We start from the raw sequence: 20,257 nt of genomic DNA, 5'->3' as shown, positions 1-20,257 counted from the left end.
GTTCATTGCCTTTTACTTGTATAGACATAGTAATCCAGTTGATGGGGATACATAGCAATCGATTTTATGAAATGAAATTGTTGTTCAATGTAAACGGGATGTATTGAAATGAAATGAAATTGATTAGTTACTGATTATTTTGATAAGTGATTACAATCTCAATGGACGCATTACCTATTGTGGCGAACGTCAATAGCCCGATTGGACTTTTCATATGGAAGGATTAGTCCGATTGGACAATTCACACTTCACACTTACGCGGACCAGACAATTTAAGAGGCCGATAGGGCTCTACACATAACAATAGTCCAATCGAACAATTCACATTCCCGGATCGAACTCTTCATACTGAAGGATCAGTCCGATCGGACAATTCACACTTCACACTTACGCGAACCGTGAATAGTCCGATGAATAGTCCAATCGGACAATTTAAGAGGCCAATCGGGCTCTACACATAACAATAGTCCGATGAATAGTCCAATTAGACACAATTGATGCCCGATCGACCTACACATAACAATAGACACTCCTTGTGGAATGATCAGTCCGATGGGACAATTCACACTTCACACTTAAGCGGATCGTGAATAGTTTGATCAGACATCTCTAACACATAAGAATAGTCCGACCGGACTCTTCATGTGTAGGATGAATTCACACTTCACAACGAATATGATATCGGTTATATCATCGTATCGATTATACCATATCCGTGTCTGACCGATTATATTAACCGAGACTTACCTACATATATCCTTTGCTAAGATACATCGGTTTCCTATATCGATCATGAACCGATATATATAGCTGATATATAAAATGTTATTTGCTGTAATTGGCAGGGGTGGTGATTGTGGGATATTTGTTCTCAAGTGGATCTGAACTTTACAGATCTCATATGCTTTTGCAGGATCAGATGCACTGGATTTTGCAGCCAAGGTGTCGGATATAAACCGACATAAACCGATACCAATTGACCAAGATGTCGACTTCCTAAGTTTTAGTCGGTTAACACATATCGGTTAGTTAACCGATATGAATTCACCGATATTGTTTTCCCTATAACTAATTTCTTAACTTTCAAAATTATTGGATTACAGCAAGTTTGGTGACCTGTAAGACATCCTTTATATGTGATATCATTGGTTTGCAATGTATTATGTGGATAATATTTCCACAGATACATCGGTTATGTTTCATCGATTTGAAACCGATACCCTTTTTCCGATATCCTCTTCTTGATATTTCGTCGGCTAACACACATCACAGATCGGTTAAGTAACTGATATCGATTCCATAAGATAAGGAATTCGACAAATACTATAATAATGGTGCCTGTTACATTATTGTTCTTATTAAAATATTGGCCTTTTTAAATGTTTAATTACTGAATGTATGTTAGACAATGTTTATGACAGCAAAGTTATTGGATTAGAGCAAGTTTGGCAATTGTGACCAATTAGACCACAACGACTACATTTTACCCTCATCTTCTCTTCACTGGCTGAGGGAATTCGACAAATCTGATGTCTTCCACGTTTGCGTCTACTTGTCGGCGGTAGCAATTTAATAGACGCAATTTCTACCAGCACGGTCCAGTCGACTTGGTTGCCCACAGGCATTATCGGTTCAGCATAGGCACACAGCAGAGCTTCTGTTTGGTAGTATAAGGAGCACAAACTATACAGGTCAATATTGCGTGGATGTGCAGCAGCTAGGGCATGACCACATGGCAATTTGTCGAAATCAAACACTCTATAAGTGCAAGTTCTCGCCTTCAAGTCCACAATACCCCCGAAGTGACCATCATGAACATTGAATCTATACATATCAATCGGTTCTGGACGCCAATACCGGGATAATGCTAATCTTTTGCCTATTTCTCCCTCAGCCCAAACTGTTATATATCCACCCATTTTACTAGCATCACCCTGTCTCTCATAAAACCATTGTTGCAGCATATTCCTAATATACTCCATCAAACATTGAATCGGCAATTTACGCACATCCGCCAGAGCTGCATTGAGGCATTCCGCAATGTTTGTGGTCATTACATCAAACCTCTTGCCATCCGAATATGCACGTACCCAACGAATGAAACCAGCCTCTCTAAGATAGGCATCGATGGCTGGAGCATATCGCTCGAGCTCAATAAAGTATTCATTAAATTCTGATTGTCGATATGCCTTCGCAGCCTTGTAGAACAGAGCATGCACATTTTCCTTTTTGAATTTAGCCTTTACGTTTTGGCCAATATGATATATACATGAAACGTGCAATGAGTTAGGGAACACATTCGTGACCGCCTTATGGATGCTCTTGTGCTAGTCAGACACAAATACCAAATCAGGTATATCATTACCAAGGGCAGAGTGCAATTTATTGAAGAACCATTCCCATGAGGCATCATTCTTAGAATCTCCGACTCCCCACGCTATAGGATAAACATGATTGTTACCGTCTTTGCACGTGGCAACAAACAAACTACCAAGATACTTGCCCTTAAGGAAACAAGCATCCACTGCAATGACAGGCCGCATCTTGCTACGAAATCCGGCAAGGCATGCACCAATGGCCATAAAAAGGTACTTGAATCTATTTCCACTGTCACTCTCGAATTCTGCAATAGTCTCGGGGTTATTCAACTTCAACATGTATAGATAAGATGGAAGCAACTGGAATGATTCCTTCGCACCCCCTGATCATGTCCAAAGCCTTTTCCCGCGATCTCCATGCCTTTTCATAACTTATGTTGACCCCAAAGTCCTTGCGAATATCGTGGACAATGTTCTTAGGCTTATAAATATGCTTAACATCCTCGAAACTACTTTTTATATAAGAACCAATTATTCTGCTCTTCGCCTGACAATGATCGCGGCGCATTATTGAAGATGAACATGAATGAGTATTTACATATTTCTTAACTGTCCAACCAAAAGAAGTGCCAAGCGTGGCTGCCCTTAACCGCCATTTACAATCACCGTGCTTACATTTCATGTAAACTACCTTCTTAGTTGACTTGACTACTTTGTATTCGTAATTATTCTTCAAAGCCAACAAACTCATCCGTTCATGCAATTCTGATTTTGACGAAAAAATTTTGTTCAACTCAACATCTGACACAACCGACAATGTTCCCGCATTAACCCTTGATAATCTCGAAGATAGGAGAAAAGTAGGCTGCTCAGCACAATCCCGTGAGTCTACATTGATAATGTACAAATTTTCAGCATCATCAGCATTGAATACAACTTCAACCCCATGTCCAACATCATCCCAATTAACATCTTCAAGACCATGTCCAGCATCATCCCATTTAACATCTTCATAACCATTTCCATCCAAAGCATCATCGCGATTAACCTCGTCTTTCAACAATGTCAGACTATCGCTGCCCAAGCGTGTCAGGGGAGAATTGTCTACCACCACTTCCTTAGGTTCTGTCTGCGGTAGTAATCTGTCCACAAAATCAACACACAATGGGCTTCTGGACTCTATCCGAGAGCATTCCAATAGAAAGCACTCAACATCTGTATCATTATGTATCTCCAATGGAAATGCGGATAGAACCGAGTGCTTATACTTGTACTTCAGCACAACTGACTTCTCCGCCGTACTAACGTTGAACTTGCTGTATAGGGAACTTACTAGTTGGTCGAATGTGCAATCTGGTTCCACACGTAGTACCGACCCACATTCTTCGGTCATGTATTTATATTCTTTCGCATCAACATCATATTGCCACTGACCTCCATACATCACAACAACAAAGACAGGTCTTCGAGCTTCCATTCCTATAACATACATTGAAACGATTTCTAAATTAAAATAAATTTAAAACATATCGGTTTTGCAAGGTATTATCAGTTTCTAAATGTCGGTTGTAAGAGGTCATATCGGTTAATATATATCAGTTAACATAAGACCTCAACCGATAATGAAACCGATATATCATTTTCATGATGCTTCTGTGTTTAAACCTATATCGGTTGAAATATATCATAACGTAAATTGCCGATATATCAACCGATATATGTCCAAACTAGCGAAATGCATAATTTTTCACTCATAACTTTGGAAAAGAGGAAAAACTATATTGTCGAAGATTGGAAAATAACTAAATACCTAGATCGAGAGAAGCCGATTGATGTGCGAGCGCAACAACGCTTAAGGAATAAGAACAATGGGCGCGAATAAGACGCTTGATGAAGAAGCAGCAGCACTTTGGCAAGTTAATAACAGCAACAATGGTTTTGAGAAAGACGAGAATGAGAGATTGACAACGACCGAGTCAGAATGTGAGCGACAGAAGAGAGGGAGAGAGGGAGAAAACCATCCCTAAGAGACAGGATCCTGTAGCGGGGTTATTAAAAGCGGGGGCATTTTTGTCCATTCAACTCACGAAAGTCCTAGTTTTGTAAAAATTTTCAAAGTATCCTATTTTTGCAAATTTTAGTAACGGTCCAATTTTGAAAATTTCCCCTGAAATTAATTGCTCGAGATTCTGAAAATCTTAGGCTGCGTTTTCTTTGTTATTTTCAAATTATTTTTAGTTTTTAATTTTTTAAAATAATGAAAACACATTCTCTTTGTTGTTTTTAAAAATGCATTTTTGAAAACAAAAAAAAATTATAAAGAAAACTCAAAACAACAAAAAGTTGTTTTGAGTGTTTTCATTCAAAACAAACTCTAAACTCAAAATACATTTATTTATTTATATTTTATTATTATAATAGAAAAAAATATCTCAAAATTTATTAACTTTAAAATGTATATTTTTTTAATAATATATTAATATTAATATTTCTAATTTACTAAATAATCAAATTTATTGAATAAAATATTATTAAAAAATTATTTTTAAAATTTTAAAGAGAACGCGTTTTTTAATTTTCTGTTTTGACAAATAATTTTTTAAAATGACAAAGAGAACGTATTTTTAATTTTTTAAAAATAAATTATCAAAACAAAAAATTAAAAATAAATTAAAAATTTAAAATTTAAAATTAAAAATTAAAAATTAAAAATTAAAAAGGAAAGAGAGCCACTTACTTTGAGAATGCTTTAAGGCTTTAAAAACGCATTGAGTATAGGCATATTGTTTAGGGTTAGGGTTGGGGTTTGATAATGCTTCGAGCGGCGACGAGGCGTGACTCGCAGACCGACGAGTTGCTTCTGAGGAGATCTCACTCTGACGGAGCATCCAATGACCGGCTCTTGTAGCTCCCCGGATCCGCCTATTACGTGGTATGTAGCTTTCATCTCTATCCTATTCTCTCAAACGAATAACCTTCGTATGTGGATTTTGGTTTTCTATGGTCTCTTACAACTGTTTGAATGTCTTGATCCAGCAAGTAATGCATGCCCATACTCATTTAGATTTCAAGCAGAAGATGAAACTCCCGCTTATATCCGAACATTGAATCAATGATTTACCACAAAAAATAGCCTTCACTGTGGAGGGGACCTTGACCTGACCGCATAAAAGTTCTCTGTAAGATAAAGACGGCGGCGATGTGATGAGACAGAATGAGGACGACGCCTTAAAGGTGAAGTGATGGAGTATAAGAGAGGGGAGAGGCCGCGAACGCTGCAATATGTGGAGCAGAAGACAGATTTTCTGATACAACGGTAGCTTTTGGCCCCCTGGACGACTCCCCAATTCTGGCGACGACACTACAGCTCTGTCGGCTTTCCATGAATGGGGAATTTGTATCTATACTTTATGCGGGTAGGAAAATATGAAATTCTTTTGATGAGGTCAAGAATTGTATTTTGTTTTTGTTCTGACACACCAATGACTTAGTCGTCATTGATGGTGAGTTGGTGTCTGTAACTTTTCAGTGGCCATGAATGGGAAATTTGTATCTGTATTTCATTAAAGATTAGAAAATTTGAATGCTTTTTTAAGAGGCCATGAATTGTAACTTTGGGTTTATGCTATCATCAATCAATGGCTTCAAACTGCTAAATTTAAGTGTTTGTGGCATTTATGTTTTTCTTGTCTTGGTTGTTTGCAAAACTCCATTTTCCGTTTCAGCTAAACCGTTGCACAGAATGTATTGAAACGTACCCAGCATGACCGTCTTGTTATTTTGCAATGTGGAGAGAAGAAGCTGGCACAGAGGGTACTAATTTCTGTTGGATGAACGGATGAACCACTGCTTCCGCCCAGGTTTAAAGTTTTATAGACAGCTTTGGTGCAGCCCTTTGCTCTGAAACGCAGACCAAGGAATGTTGTGTAGAAGAAATTCTACCTCTTTATGGAGTCGAAGCTGTTGGCATAAGTAGAAGATATACTCAGCCCAATAATTTGGGATGGGATGTGTAGCTGCAGCATGTCTTGAATATATTTTGGAAATCTGGATTCTTGTTATCTGTGGACAGCGGGTGAGGCTGTCTCACAATATTTTCGGATTCTCCTGTGAAAGAAAAACAGAAAATCATGTTAAGTCCTGGGATTTGATTTGAGTTCAACTTTTAGCCATGCTGTACTTGTTGGATTCATGAAATCATGAATTAACAGCTATAGTTTTTTCATAAACTTGAACTATCATGCTTGGGTTATATTCATTTTTCCATTATTCATTTTGTATTCTCTATCCTTAAGCTGTGATATACGTTTTTGCTGCTCAGTTGCCAGACGGTAAAGCAAGGTGGCAAGTGCAAAATTCTAGCTCTTCTGTTGGCAGCCCTATCCACAGACAAATATAACATAAAAATACTTGCATTTCATATATATAAATGATTTTATTTCCAAAACATTCTGAATTCATAAATTTTGACAAAAATCTAGACTTTGTGTGAGCTACCTCTTACCTTCTCTAGACTTGGGGACCTACATGGCCAGCCCTTCTTCTTCCCCTGCTCCTACAACTTCCTGGCTTGTAGATTTGCACTTCACCTTCCAACTCTGATGCTTCCCCAGCTCATATGAGGGCCCTTTGACAATGCCCCAACTCCGATGAGCCCCTATAGTTTGCTGCCCTTCTTACCCAACTCCTTCAGCACTCTCTCCCTCTCATTCTAGAGCTAGGAGAAGCTCTATATGGATTTCTGGTGAGTTTGATGGCCTGGGGCGACCTCTGGTAACATGATTAGCTGTATGCCCTAATTATATTTTGCATGAATAGACATTTCACATAAAAGTTATATTAATTATATTCTTATTACCTTAGAACCCGATTAGTTTTGGCACACACGATAGACTATATGATTCTGTTGCTTAGCACAAGTGTATTCCATTGTTTATTGCACATATGGAGATGGTGGCACTTCCATCATCTGTTATTCTGATCTCCACGTGGTGTATGGCAAGAAATATCCTCATGCAAATTTTTGATGCCCTGCTCTCTCTCTCTCTCCCCCCCTGTGGGGGCCGTGGACAGTTGTGTGAGAATGCCATGGATTCTGCTGCTGATGCTATTGCTACAGCAGCTGTTGGTGGCAAGGTAGGTGGTTATGGAGCATTGGTGGTTGTCGGTTACAGAATGCTGCCAGTGAAGCGGCAGGGAAGGCCACCAGGATCTGATGGGGTTAAAGAAGCCTAGAAAACTTACAGGAAAACCTTTGGGTGGGCCCAAGAAGGTGAACACAAACTTCTTGTAATTTCTTTTGGCATGTTGCTATGCTAATTGATTTAATGGACAATTATAATGAAACTTATGTTGAAGTTGGTTGTTTTACTGGCTTTTAACTTACTTACATGTTGGTTACTAAAATTAGAACTTAATTATTAGCTGTGCACAATGATTTTATTGAACAAAGCTCCTAAATACTAGTAGGATGTTGAATTGCTAAAGCACCATTGCAAACAAGGAATGTAGTCAAAAGGAGTTCAAAAGTAGAATCATGATCACCTCAACATCACAAACAATGAAAAATGGGAATAACAATTAGCACTTCTTTGATTTGAAAATTATGAAGTACTTCCTTAAACTTATATGTCTAAGAAAGATTTTTTATAGAAGTACTTCAGGAAATTCTATCTTTTTGATTGTCAAACCTGTTGAAAGTCGTCCCCAACCCCAAGCTGATGATAATCAACAAGAACACAACCTCCAAGTGTCCTAGCAATAAAAGTTGCTGGGTGAAGAGCTATGAGCTCAAGCATTGGATATTTGATGATACTGAATTGATACACAAAATCACTTCTGTCAAGAAAGATGTGGGAAAGAAAGTTTTCTCTCAATCTTATTCCCCTTTGACGGGTAGAACCAAATATATATACAAACTTCCTTCATAAATTAGGAAGTTCCTAATAAGAAAGCTTCCAAATATGCTTTTGGAAACTTGTACAAATTTGGAATACAACAACTAATGGAAAGATACAGCTAATAACAAAAAGATACAGTAGCAATCTAATCTAGAAGATACATTCTGTTTAGGAAACATATAAAACTAATATCAATCAATCACTGATTTGATCTTGTCCGAGAATAAGGACATGATCTAATATTTTATTGTTGACACTCCCCCTCAAGATTGGGAGTGGATATTGTGCATCCCAATCTTGCTTATCATCCTGTGGAACACAACTGTAGGAAGTCCCTTAGTTAGTATATCTAGTTGATCACTTGAAGAGACATAAGGAGCACAAATCAAGCCGCTGTCCAATTTTTCCTTTATAAAATGTTTGTCCACTTCAACATGCTTTGTTCTATTATGTTGAACTGGATTGTGGGCAATGCTAGTTGCTGATTTGTTATCACAATACAGCTTCATAGGTGCTGTCCACTGAATCTTGAGATCATCTAACAATATTTTTAGCTACAATAGTTCACACATTCCTAGGGCCATGGACCTAAATTCAGCCTTTGCACTTGACCGAGCAACTATATTTTGTTTCTTACTTCTCCATGTCACCAAATTACCTCCTAACAAGGTATAATAGCTCGATGTTGACCTCCTCTCCACTATGGATTCTACATATTCAGCATCCATGCAACCCTCAATGGTCATGGCTTCTCCTTTCTTGAATACGATACCTTTCCTTTCAAGTAGTGGAGGATCCTATACACTGCCTTTTGATGTGTCTCCCTTGGATTGTGCATAAATTGGCTAACTACTCCAACTGCATAGGCTATGTCTGGTCGAGTATGAGCCAAATAAATTAGCTTCCCAACCATCCTTTGGTAAGACCCCTTGTCAACCATATCATCTTCCAAGGCCTCCCTTAGCTTGTGATTTGGTTCAATAGGAGTTTCAGCTACCTTGCAGCCAAACAGTCCAGTGTTATTGAGGAGATCTATTATATACTTCTGTAGTGAGATGAAAATTCCCTCTTTTGACTAGGCCACTTCTATCCCTAAAAAATATTTCAATCTCCCCAAATCTTTAATTTCAAATTCCTTGATCAAGCACTCCTTTAGTGTACGCATGCCTTCCTCATCATTTCCAATGATAACAATGTCATCAAGATACACTATAAGCAGTGTTCTAAAAGGCAGCTTAGGCGGCGGAGAGGCGCTAGGCGGCCCCTGGCCGCCGCGAGTTCCTCCAAATCGACCCCTTAGACGCCGGCCCAATTAATTGGGCTCGGGTGGCTCCTAGGCGGCCGATGCGCCCAAGGCAGCAAGGCATCGCCTTGGCCACCCAAACGTGGCTTGGGCTTGAGACCTCTCACCCTACTCCATCAGTGATGATTGTTGCAGCCGCCGCCGCCGCATCGGCCTGGGTCGCTCGACTCAATCGTCATTGTCACCGCTGCTGGACAAGGACTGGAACAGCCTTCGGACTTACCTGTGGTAACACAACGATGGTCCGATTGGCATTGGCGGGGGCCAACGATTTGATCGAAGGAGGCAGATGGTCTGATTGGCAATGGCAGGGGGCAGCAATGTGCTCGGAGGAGGCAGACGGTCCGATTGGCAATGGCCGGGGCAGCGACGTGCTCGGAGGAGGCAAGTTTGAGAGAGAGAGAGAGAGAGTGCTGTGAAAATTTTTTTTTTTTGGGGGGGGGGGTCGCGCTGAAATTTGAGAGGGTGGGGAAAAGAAATAATATATTAAGAAAGAAAATTAAAATATTAAATTTTCTAGGCGGCCTAGGCGCTAGGCTGCAGCTTGCCACCTAACTAGCGCCTAACGCCTTTTAGAACACTGACTATAAGGACTATCACTCCCCCTGTAGCTGAGTGGTTAATGAATAGGGTATAATCCCCTTGGCTCTGCCTATATCCCGTGCTAAGCATCACACTTGTGAACCCGCCCAAACCAGGCCCTTGGGGACTGTTTTAGTCCATACAAGGCCTTCCTCAATTTGCATACTACCTTTTCTTGTGTTGTTGGGCCATATCTTGGTGGTATCTCCATGTAAACCTCTTCCTTTAGATCTCCATGCAAAAATGCATTCTTCACATCAAATTGTTATAATGGTCAGTTTAGGTTAACAGCTAAAGATAAGAGAACCCTGATTGTGTTCAACTTTGCCACCGGTGCAAAAGTATCTAAGTAGTCTACCCCATACACTTGACTATATCCCTTGCCCACCAACCTTGCCTTATACTTATCCAATGACCCATCAGATTTATACTTTACCATATACACCCACTTACAACCTATTGGATGTTTTCCTTTAGGCAATTGCACAAGTTCCCATGTCTGGTTCTTTTCTAGGGTTGCCATCTCAACCTCCATGGCATTCTTCCAATTCTTATCTCCTATTGCTTCAGAAAAGGTCTTAGGAATAGGGATTGTATGAAGATTGGTAAGGAAGGCCTTGTGGGTGGGCAACAGCTTAGAATAGGAAAGAAATAGATGCAAGGGATGTTTAGTGCAAATTCTGATTCCCTTCCTAAGTGTAATAGGCTAATCAAGATCACTTTTAGGAATATCAAGTGTGAACTTAGTAGACTCAGCAGGGCTATCACCAAGTATTAAAGGATTAGCAAAGGAATTACCTAGTGATTATTCAGAAGAAATGGTTGAATTGTCAGTGCTGTCAGTAGTGGGATCAGGACTAGCTGTGGATGATGAGGCTTGCATAGGAGTAGGTTCTCGTCTTGTCCTTCTTGAATATACCTGCAGTGGTCTAGGAGTTTCTGGAGTAGGCTCCTCTGATGTCATACCTAATGAATCCTTCGAAGTAGGGGATGATGTTGAGGAGGACGATAGGTCAGGACCAACGAAAATAGGATAATGATCCCTATTAGACAAAGATAGGTTTTGTTCTTGTGCATTAGACCGTCTAAAATAGGAATCATTCCTTGAAAAAGTTACATCTGCCAACACTTAAGAGCTTCTTTGAAGGAGGATGATAGCACTGGTACCCCTTTTGAGTAGGAAAGTATCAAATGAGCACACACTTTAGAGCATGGGGGTCTAATTTTCCCCTATTGACTGTAGGGATATGAAAATAGGCTACACACCCGAATACCTTGGGGTTCCAACAATCAGTCACATGAAAATCAGGGAAGTGTTTGGTTAGCAATTGAATTGGACTATAAGACCCAAGAGTTTTTGAAGGCAGTCTATTGATAAAGAAGGTGGATGTTAGAGTTGCTTCGCCCCAATAATGTTTAGGAACATTATGATGGAACAAGAGAGCTCAAATAACAACTAGGAGGTGACCATTCTTTCTTTCGGCCACTCCATTCTGTTGAGGAGTGGAAGGGCAGGAAGACTTATGAATGATACCATTCTGTTGAAAGAAAACAGAGAGAGATTGATTGAAAAAATCCCTAGCATTGTCTAACCTAAATCGTTTTATTCCCACCCCAAATTGATTCTTGATCATGTTGTAGAATATAGGGAACACATTACTGACTTCAGACTTTGTTTTCAACAAATATAACCACATTACCATTGTACAATCATCCACAAAAATAACAAACCACCTTGCCCCAAAAATATTGGGAACATTTGATGGACCCCAAACATCACAATGTATTAGAGTAAAAGGAAACTCAGTTCTTTTATTAGATAGAGAAAAAGATATCCTTTTGTGTTTTGCAAATTCACACACAGCACAATGAAAATCCTTAATGTCTAGATCTTTAAATAATTTAGGAAACATCACCCTAAGAGTTAGAAAAGAGGGATGACCAAATCAATAATGGTGTAACCTCAATAGGTCTTTGTTGGATTGAGCTAAGTATGGCACGAGAGGAGTATTTTCCTTCTTGTCCCGCTTACCTGGTTTTGCAAGATAGTAAAGTCTAGCCCTAGTCTTAGCAAGCCCAATCGTCCTCTTCTTACCCTGTACCTACAACTCACAGACATTTGAATGAAAAGTAACATTGCAATTAATGTCCTTAATGAGTTTCTGGATAGATATGAGATTGGTGAACTGTTTAGGAACATGTAGGACATTTTTTAGGGTAAGATGCTCATTAAGAAGAACATCTCCTTGGCCAGCAACAGTGATTAGGGAATCATCCGCCAATGTCATCTTTCCGGAGCTAAAGCATCTCCTTGATCTGGATCTTTTGGTTCAAGTTGTTGGTGGCTGCTAGCCATATATACTTGCCCTTGTCCTTGGTTTCGTACTGGTCCTCCTTTGGGTGGTCTTCCATGAAGCTTCCAACACTTCTCTATGGTGTGTCTAGGCTTCTTACAGTAAGTACACCATAGAGAGTCTATGTTCACAACTTTTTTTTCTTTTCTAGATCCTTTACTTTGACTATTAGCTTTCAAAGATACTGGAGCAGAACTTTCCACTGGGGAAGGTTCTAGCATAACTCCTCTTCTCTCTTCTTCTGCATGTATCAGGGAAATCACTTCATTCAAGGAGGGCAGGTCCGCCTTACTTAGGATTTGTACCCTTACCACATCAAACTCTATGTTGAGTCTAGCTAGGAAGTCTTATGTCCTCTCTTTTTCTACAAACTTTATATGCAATGCAACATCTTCACTGCATTTCATCTTCAAGCACTGGTAGTAATCTAGCTCTTGCCATAGAGTTTGCAAAAGGTTTGCATACTCTGTGATAGACTTTGTACCTTACTTGATTGCTGCCACTTTAGTCCTTATCTCATAGATCTGGTTTGCATCACGAACCTTGGAATAAGTAGGGTTTATTGCGTCCCAAATGTCCTTGGCTGTTATCAAAAACATAATTGTATCATTGATCTCTGGAACCATGGAGTTCTAGATCCAAGACATCACCAAGGAATCTCGTTCATCCCATGCTGCAAATGCTGGATCCCCCTCCTTAGGTCTGGGTCCTAATAAATGGCTGAGCTTTCTCTTTCCCTTTAGAAAGGTGCGGATCAGTTGAGATCACTTCAAGTAGTTCTTATCATTCAATTGGTAAGTTGGTTGAAAGTTTTGCAATTCTCCTCCTGAGCTTCCATTGTTAGTCCCAACAAACGGAGTTTTTGCCATATTGCTGGAATCAACCGAGTCTAGTATGGGGTTTGGGGTGGTAGATATGACGATTTGTTAAAGAAGATTGAGGAAATAAAAAGAAGGCCACGGTAGTCACACAAATAACGGAAAAACGGTGACTATGATCCTATGGCTCTATACCATGTCAAGAAAGATGTGGGAAAGAAAGTTTTCTCTCAATCTTATTCCCCTTTGACGGGTAGAACCAAATATATATACAAACTTCCTTCATAAACTAGGAAGTTCCTAATAAGAAAGCTTCCAAATATGCTTTTGGAAACTTATACAAATTTGGAATACAACAACTAATGGAAAGATACAGCTAATAACAAAAATATACAGCAGCAATCTAATCTAGAAGATACATTCTGTTTAGGAAACATATAAAACTAATACCAATCAGTCACTGATTTGATCTTGTCCGAGAATAAGGACAAGATCTGATCTTTTATTATTGACAACTTCCTCTTTCACAACCCAGGTTTCTCCTTCCTGTAAGTAGCTTCCTTTGGGTGGAATCTGGCCATCTGGGTACCTTTCTCTCCAAGTTCTCCTTAAGTTTTCTTCACCAAGTTATGGGTTTAGGTTGGTGATTCTTCTGTTCAGCATTCAGTTAAAAATTTTCTTCTGTTCACCAAGTTATGATTTTTGATTGTTCTATTTAGAATTCAATTAAGGATCATTTCTCCACAAAGTTCTTGCATTTGGGTCTGTGATCATCTTTGTTCAGTGTTGAGTCAAGAATTTGTTGTACCACCTTGCCTTCAGTCGCAAATTTCTGAAACATCTTGATTTTTTTTGGGTCTTTTTCTAGGTTCTGAAAAGCCTTATCAGTTTGAGAAATTTAAGAGAGGTTCTATGTTAACAGACAAATGGGAGGGGTGCGGGGGTTGCAAGAAATGGGAAGAGCAAATGTATTGAACATATTTACAGCCCATTCTTTTCTGTCAGATTCTCTAACTGGTTTTGGTCAACAGCTTGTAAGTTGAATAAATTGTTTTCTAATCGTCTCTTTTCTTCTTTGTGATTCCAAAATTTATGAGGTTTTTTTTCTTTGTTTGATGTGTTATAGTAGAATTTTATCTTTGCCACTGATAGTACTTATGCCCTACATGGTGTGAAAATTTCTTGAAAAACTAGTGATGTGCCATTAAGATAACTGTGAACTCCAATTGAGAACCCTATGGGCCATCAAACTGCAGATTAGTTATCTAATGATTGAACTCCAGGATAAAAAAGCAGTTTAATTTCAATAACAGTAAGTATTTCATAAACAAGCAGTGCAGTTAGATATGCTCATTGAAGTGCTTCTTAATTTGAAATCTAAAAAAGTAAGTGCTAATAAATGTTTTCCCTATAATTTGTTGTTTGTGATGCTGAAATGAACAAGATTTTGTTGGTATAAGGTACGGGTGCATTTTCCTAGAACCTGATTTACACAAATGCATTTGCAGTCCACTATAGTTACCGCATGTGACATATAACATTTTTCTATGTACTAGAATGATTTGCATTCGTCATGTACTTGTTATCTTACTTTTATCAACAAAACAGTTGGTTTTTTAGTTTTACCCGTTTTGTTCTCGTATATTTCATTTTCAAATGATTTTTTTTTTACAAAGTATATCAAAGTGGCATATTGTCCACACTCAAACTTCTGTGGTTAGCAGAGATAATAAATTGTTCTTAAAATGCATCTTATGAAAAGTACTCATGTTTCTAGGTACAATAAATAAGATTCATGTTACCATGTCATGAAAGATGAACGGCGGATATATAACTATACGAGCAAAGCATTATCAGTCTTTTCAATTTCATAATTTATATATACAATCATTGGCCATCATCCTTAGATTTTCTCTCTGGTTTTCCTACACTTTTATTTTTGTGTGTTTAGTTTGGATATTTACAGTCAGGTCTTTGCCTCTTATATTTTCAATGAATGTTGATTTTTTTACTAGTTTATTGCCTGCCTTAGCCTATGGTGGATCCCAATTCACCAAATCCAAGTGAATCTTCGATGCATGCGTGAGTGCATTAGTTAGTGTTTCCTTTGTTGACTAATTTTTCAAGTCTATCCTCTTCTTCTATCATGCAACCATGGAAAGCATCTCATTTTATTTTTCAATTCTCAGGATTCACTGATATTCCAACTGATAAAAATCCCCATCTGTGTAAAAACTGATAACTCTTCTAGCCTTTCTAGTGCATCTGTATTTCTGCGCATGAGCAATGGTGTGATGGCATTAGGGGGAGTTAAAACTCAATGCCATACACTCGTCTGCAAAGAGTTCTAAGTAGATTTTTTTTTTTTTTATATCATGGAAGGGCCGATGTACAAGTGGCATGTGAGAATCTGCATTAGCCCCCTGCTTTCTTTGTCAAGGTTGCTGGAAGCACGTGAACATCCTCTGGCAACCTATTTTGTAGTTCCTGTTGGACTTTTTGGTTTGGTGCTGTGGTGTTCCTTTTTAATTGGTTTCTGTTTCAATTTTTGTTTGATCTTTTTTCTGTTTCTTTTTAGTTTTAACTAAGTTTTTATGTAAGTATTAAATAAAAAATTTATGGGTATTCAGTTTCTCTCTTCTTCTTTTTTCCTGTGTTTTAACTCATTTCTTTTCTGTTTCAACTAAATTTTCTGTTTCTTTCCATATATGAGTATTTTATCTTTATAGTTTACAATTGAAAATAATACTATCTAATTATTCTATACTTATGTTAATATATATGCAACACATGCAAGAAGCTTGTGCTGTGCCTTATGCTTCGTGCCTATGCCCTGAGAACTCCTTGTGCCTCTATACGCCTTATGCATTTGACAACTATGCATGGCAGTAAAGGTAGATCTGTTCGGTTGGTTTTATGTTATACCCTCTCAAAGTAGTCATGTACTTTTGAAAAGTACCAGAGAGTTGTGCTGTGAGGTTGGTAGCGCTGCATTGTGACAGTGGGTTTTCCAAGTCCCAATCCAGTGGATTTTGAGGTTTTTTGGAATTTCATTGATGTAGATGTTGACCTGACATTAACAAGTTTATACTTTCATTATTTGTGACCTGCACTACACCAAAAGATACCTGGTTCTCTGTTACATCTTAAAAACTTTTTTTCCAGGACGTGCTTTGCTTTGTTGAACAGGAATTCATGCCAAAAATCATTTGATAGGCTAAGTGATTCCATTGCATGATACACTTGTATTAGAATTTGTTTGTACATGCACTATCTATTGCACATATGGAGATGGTCATACTTCCATAATCCCTCATTTTGATGCACGTGCAACTTAGTGGGGAACTATCCAAGTTATTCCATTGCATGACAGGCGAAGTGATTCAATTGCATGACACACTTGTATTAGAATTTGTTTTCTGCATGCACTGTCTATTGCACATATGGAGATAGTCATACTTCCTAATCTGTCATTTTGATGTCCACGTGGCACGTAGTGGGAACTATCTAGGTGTATGTCTTACATAGCTAGTTCTTCCTTTTTGTTTTCAATTTTGTTCTATCTCATTGATTAAGGTTTTAATCATTATTAAAGAGAGATGTTTACTTGCTGGGAAAAAAGATGTTCCAATTGAGCCTCTGTGCCTAGCTGTTGGAATTCATCGTTATGTGATGCTCTTGTTCAAACATCAGGCCCCCTTGGAATGTTGTCAGGGTTGTTGTCGAGGGTAAACATTTGTGGCCTAGCATTTGCAAATGCTCATAACCTGGGGATTATGGTTTCAGTTTGGTTTACTATAACGTGATTTACACAAGTGCATTTGTAGTCCACAATTGTTACCACACGTGGCAGATTACAATTTCATTTGCATAAGAATGATTTGTATCTGACATATATTTGTTATCTTACTTTATCAACAAGACAGCCTGAAAGCTGTTATATTATTTTACCCATTTTGTTCTCGTTTATTTTGTTTTGTACTGATTTATTTTACATGAAATATATCAAAGTGGCCAATGTCCACACTAGAAGTCTAGAACTTCTGTCGTTAGCAGGGAGATAAATTATTCTTAAATGAGTCTTATGAAAGGCATGTTTCCAGGTAAAATGAATAAGATTCATGCTACCATGTCATGAAAGATGAACAACGTATATATTACAACAGTATGAGCAACTTCATTTTGTCACTCTTTTCCCTTTCATAATTTATATATTCAATCAATTGCCATCATCCTTAACTTTTCTCCTTGGTTTCTCTAGACTTTTTTAATTTTTCGTGTGTTTGGATTGGATGGTTACAACCAGGTCTCTGCCTCTTATATTAGCAGTTAATGCTGGCTTTTTACTATTTTGTTGGATTCCTTAGATAATAACGGATCCCGCCGCACCAAATCAAGGGAACCTTTGATGTATGAGTGCGTGCATTAGTAAGTGTTTCCTTTGTTGAGTAAATCCTTGAGCTAAAGCATCTCATTTTTTTCTTTTTTTTTTGGATTCCAAGGATTGCCGCTGATATTCTAGGTGATAAAGATCCCCATCTGGATAAAAACTGTTAAACTCTTCCTGTCTTTTTTTAGTGGATCTGTATGCCTCTCTTTTGTTCAAAGATGAATGTCTGTCTATGTTTGGTCATTTATTCTCCTTTTGTATTTCCATCAACATGCAATTGTATATAACCAGTGAAGGGATTGAGAGGGGTTAGAACTCGTTGCTATTATTTTAAGGAGAATATTACTTCGAAGGATAGAGGAAATGGAGAATAGAAGAAGGAGAGTTTATTTAGTTTCTTGTTTTGTAGACAGTTTACTGTCTGTTTCTTTCTTCGCTTATGAGTCAGTTAGTTTGTTACAAACAGAAAACACAACCAGTGTTCTGTTTGTTATTGACAGCTGGCATGTCTGTTATTTGCTGAATAATGGAGAGCAGTATATAAATTCACTACTCTTGTTGTAATATTAATCCAATTCAGTCTCTAAACATATTTCTTTTTTATAATGGCAGTCCTGACGTACAGGTGGCACATGAGAAGCTGCGTCGACCACCTACTTTCTTTTTCAAAATATATAAGTATTCAATCTCTCTCTCTCCTGTTTCTTATTATTTGTTTCTGTTTCTTTCCACATATAAGTTTTTTTCTGCTTTATAGTTTTAAGTTGAAAATAGTACTGTATAAGTATTCTATGCTGAATATATATGCACCTGATGTGCAAAAGAAGCTTGCGCTTCACCTTGCACCTCGTGCCTAGTCCCTAAGAACTCTTCGTGTTCTCAATGCACCTTGTGCGTTTGACAACTATGAATGGCGCTAAGGGTAGATGTTTTGGGGGATTTTATATCACTCTCAAAATAGTCATGCACTTTTGGAAAGCACCAAACAGTTGTCAGGAAGGCTAGTAGCAATGTATTGTGGCCACAGGTTTTCTGAGTCCCTAAGCCAGTGGATTTTGAGGCTTCTGGGAATTTCATTGAAGTAGAGATATTGACCTGACCTTAACAAGTTTATACTTCATTTTTAGTGACCTGCACTACACCAATAAATACCTGGTTCTCTGTTACATCTGTATAAAACTTGTTTTCTGGGAGATGTGCTGGTTTGATTTGTTGAGTAGGACACGATTCATGCCCAAAAATCATATGACAGGCTAAGTGCTTCCGTTGCTTGACACGCTCACATTAGAATTTATTTTGTGCACACACTTCTTGTTTATTGCATATATAGAGATCCAAAAATCATGGCAGGCCCCGTTGAAATTTACTTGCTGGGGATTAAGTTGTAAATTTGGTTTATTGTTTGAAGCAGACTTCTTGTTTTAAGGATTGTCTATTGTGTTGGGAGTGTGGTTTTGTTTAAGGTTGATTGCTTTGTCGGCTGTGGATTATCTTTTGTTTAGAACTGTCTTGTAATGCTTTTTATCTTCTAAAATAGAAGTGCCTTCTTTGGCAGTGTTTACTGTGCATCTGAGTATCATGAGTGGGTATCATAAGATGATTTTGTGCCAAACTCAATTCGTATTTCTGCAGTATAATAAGAGGAAAATGCTATTGGTACACTCATTTTGTACATCTTGAGCTACATAAGGGGGTATTATGACAAAAAAACCCCTCATGAGGCGCATAGAGACGCGTGAGGCGCATGTGAGGCGCAGGGTATTTTGGTCATAATACTCCCTTATGTAGCTCAAAATATACAAAATGGGTGTACATCTAGCATGATTCATAATAAGATGGATATCATTATTTGTGTCTATTGTTTTTATCCAAAATCTAGAGTCCTTTTAATTTTCACTTATGCAACTAAATAATAAATGAGCATTGCTTACCATATATTTTATTATGATCGATAGGTGCTAAACTAATAAATGGTGTCTAATATATTCACTAAAAGAAGATCGGGTTTTATCGGCAATTATTTAGCACCGATTCATTAAATTGCTGCTAAATGGAGTGCGGCGGTTAAATTAGTGGGGTTTTTAGCGGCAATTACAGAATTGCCACTAAATGAGTTATCTCGGTTACCAAGAAAGAGTATTTATTTTAACTGCTTGCTCCTCTTAACTTTTCCCTCCTTTCCTTTTCCTCTCATCTCGTTTCCCTCTTTTTTTTTGAAATCCAGTCAAAGGTTGCAGCAAAGTTTCATTAGGTGAGGCCTGCAATTCTGGTGTTTGAAGCCTCTTTTGCTGTGCTATTCAGGTATATCTCTCTCTCTCTCAATTTAAGGTTTCTCCATTTGCATTTCAGTTCTCATCATGTCATCTCATTCATTCAAGTTTTGTCTGTTCAAATTATTCTTCTCTCTTAATATTACCTTCCCTAAGACAAAATTATTATGGTTGAAGAATGGCTTAGTGTTAAGGTTAGGTTGCGTATGGATGAAAAACAGGGCCTACATGATTGGGTTATAGAAAAGGGTGATATAGTGACTGAACATGATTTATACAGCATATTTGTCATGTGCGAAGCTCATCCATCTACTATCATTTC

The 20,257-nt window shown here is 38.1% G+C and overlaps 1 long non-coding RNA gene across 1 annotated transcript; it reads left to right on the top strand.

Moving 5' to 3' along the window:
• The first annotated feature begins 5,086 nt into the window (after window positions 1-5,086).
• Window positions 5,087-5,949, top strand: LOC127802360 (uncharacterized). Its single transcript, XR_008023270.1, has 2 exons — window positions 5,087-5,250; window positions 5,355-5,949. It is a non-coding gene; the product is annotated as an uncharacterized LOC127802360 (long non-coding RNA).
• The last annotated feature ends 14,308 nt before the right edge of the window (window positions 5,950-20,257 follow it).

Source organism: Diospyros lotus, chromosome 5, assembly GCF_014633365.1.
Source record: "Diospyros lotus cultivar Yz01 chromosome 5, ASM1463336v1, whole genome shotgun sequence".
Lineage (NCBI taxonomy): Eukaryota > Viridiplantae > Streptophyta > Magnoliopsida > Ericales > Ebenaceae > Diospyros > Diospyros lotus.
The sequence above is the reverse complement of the archived record's forward strand: the minus strand, read 5'-3'. Positions and strand labels throughout refer to the sequence as shown.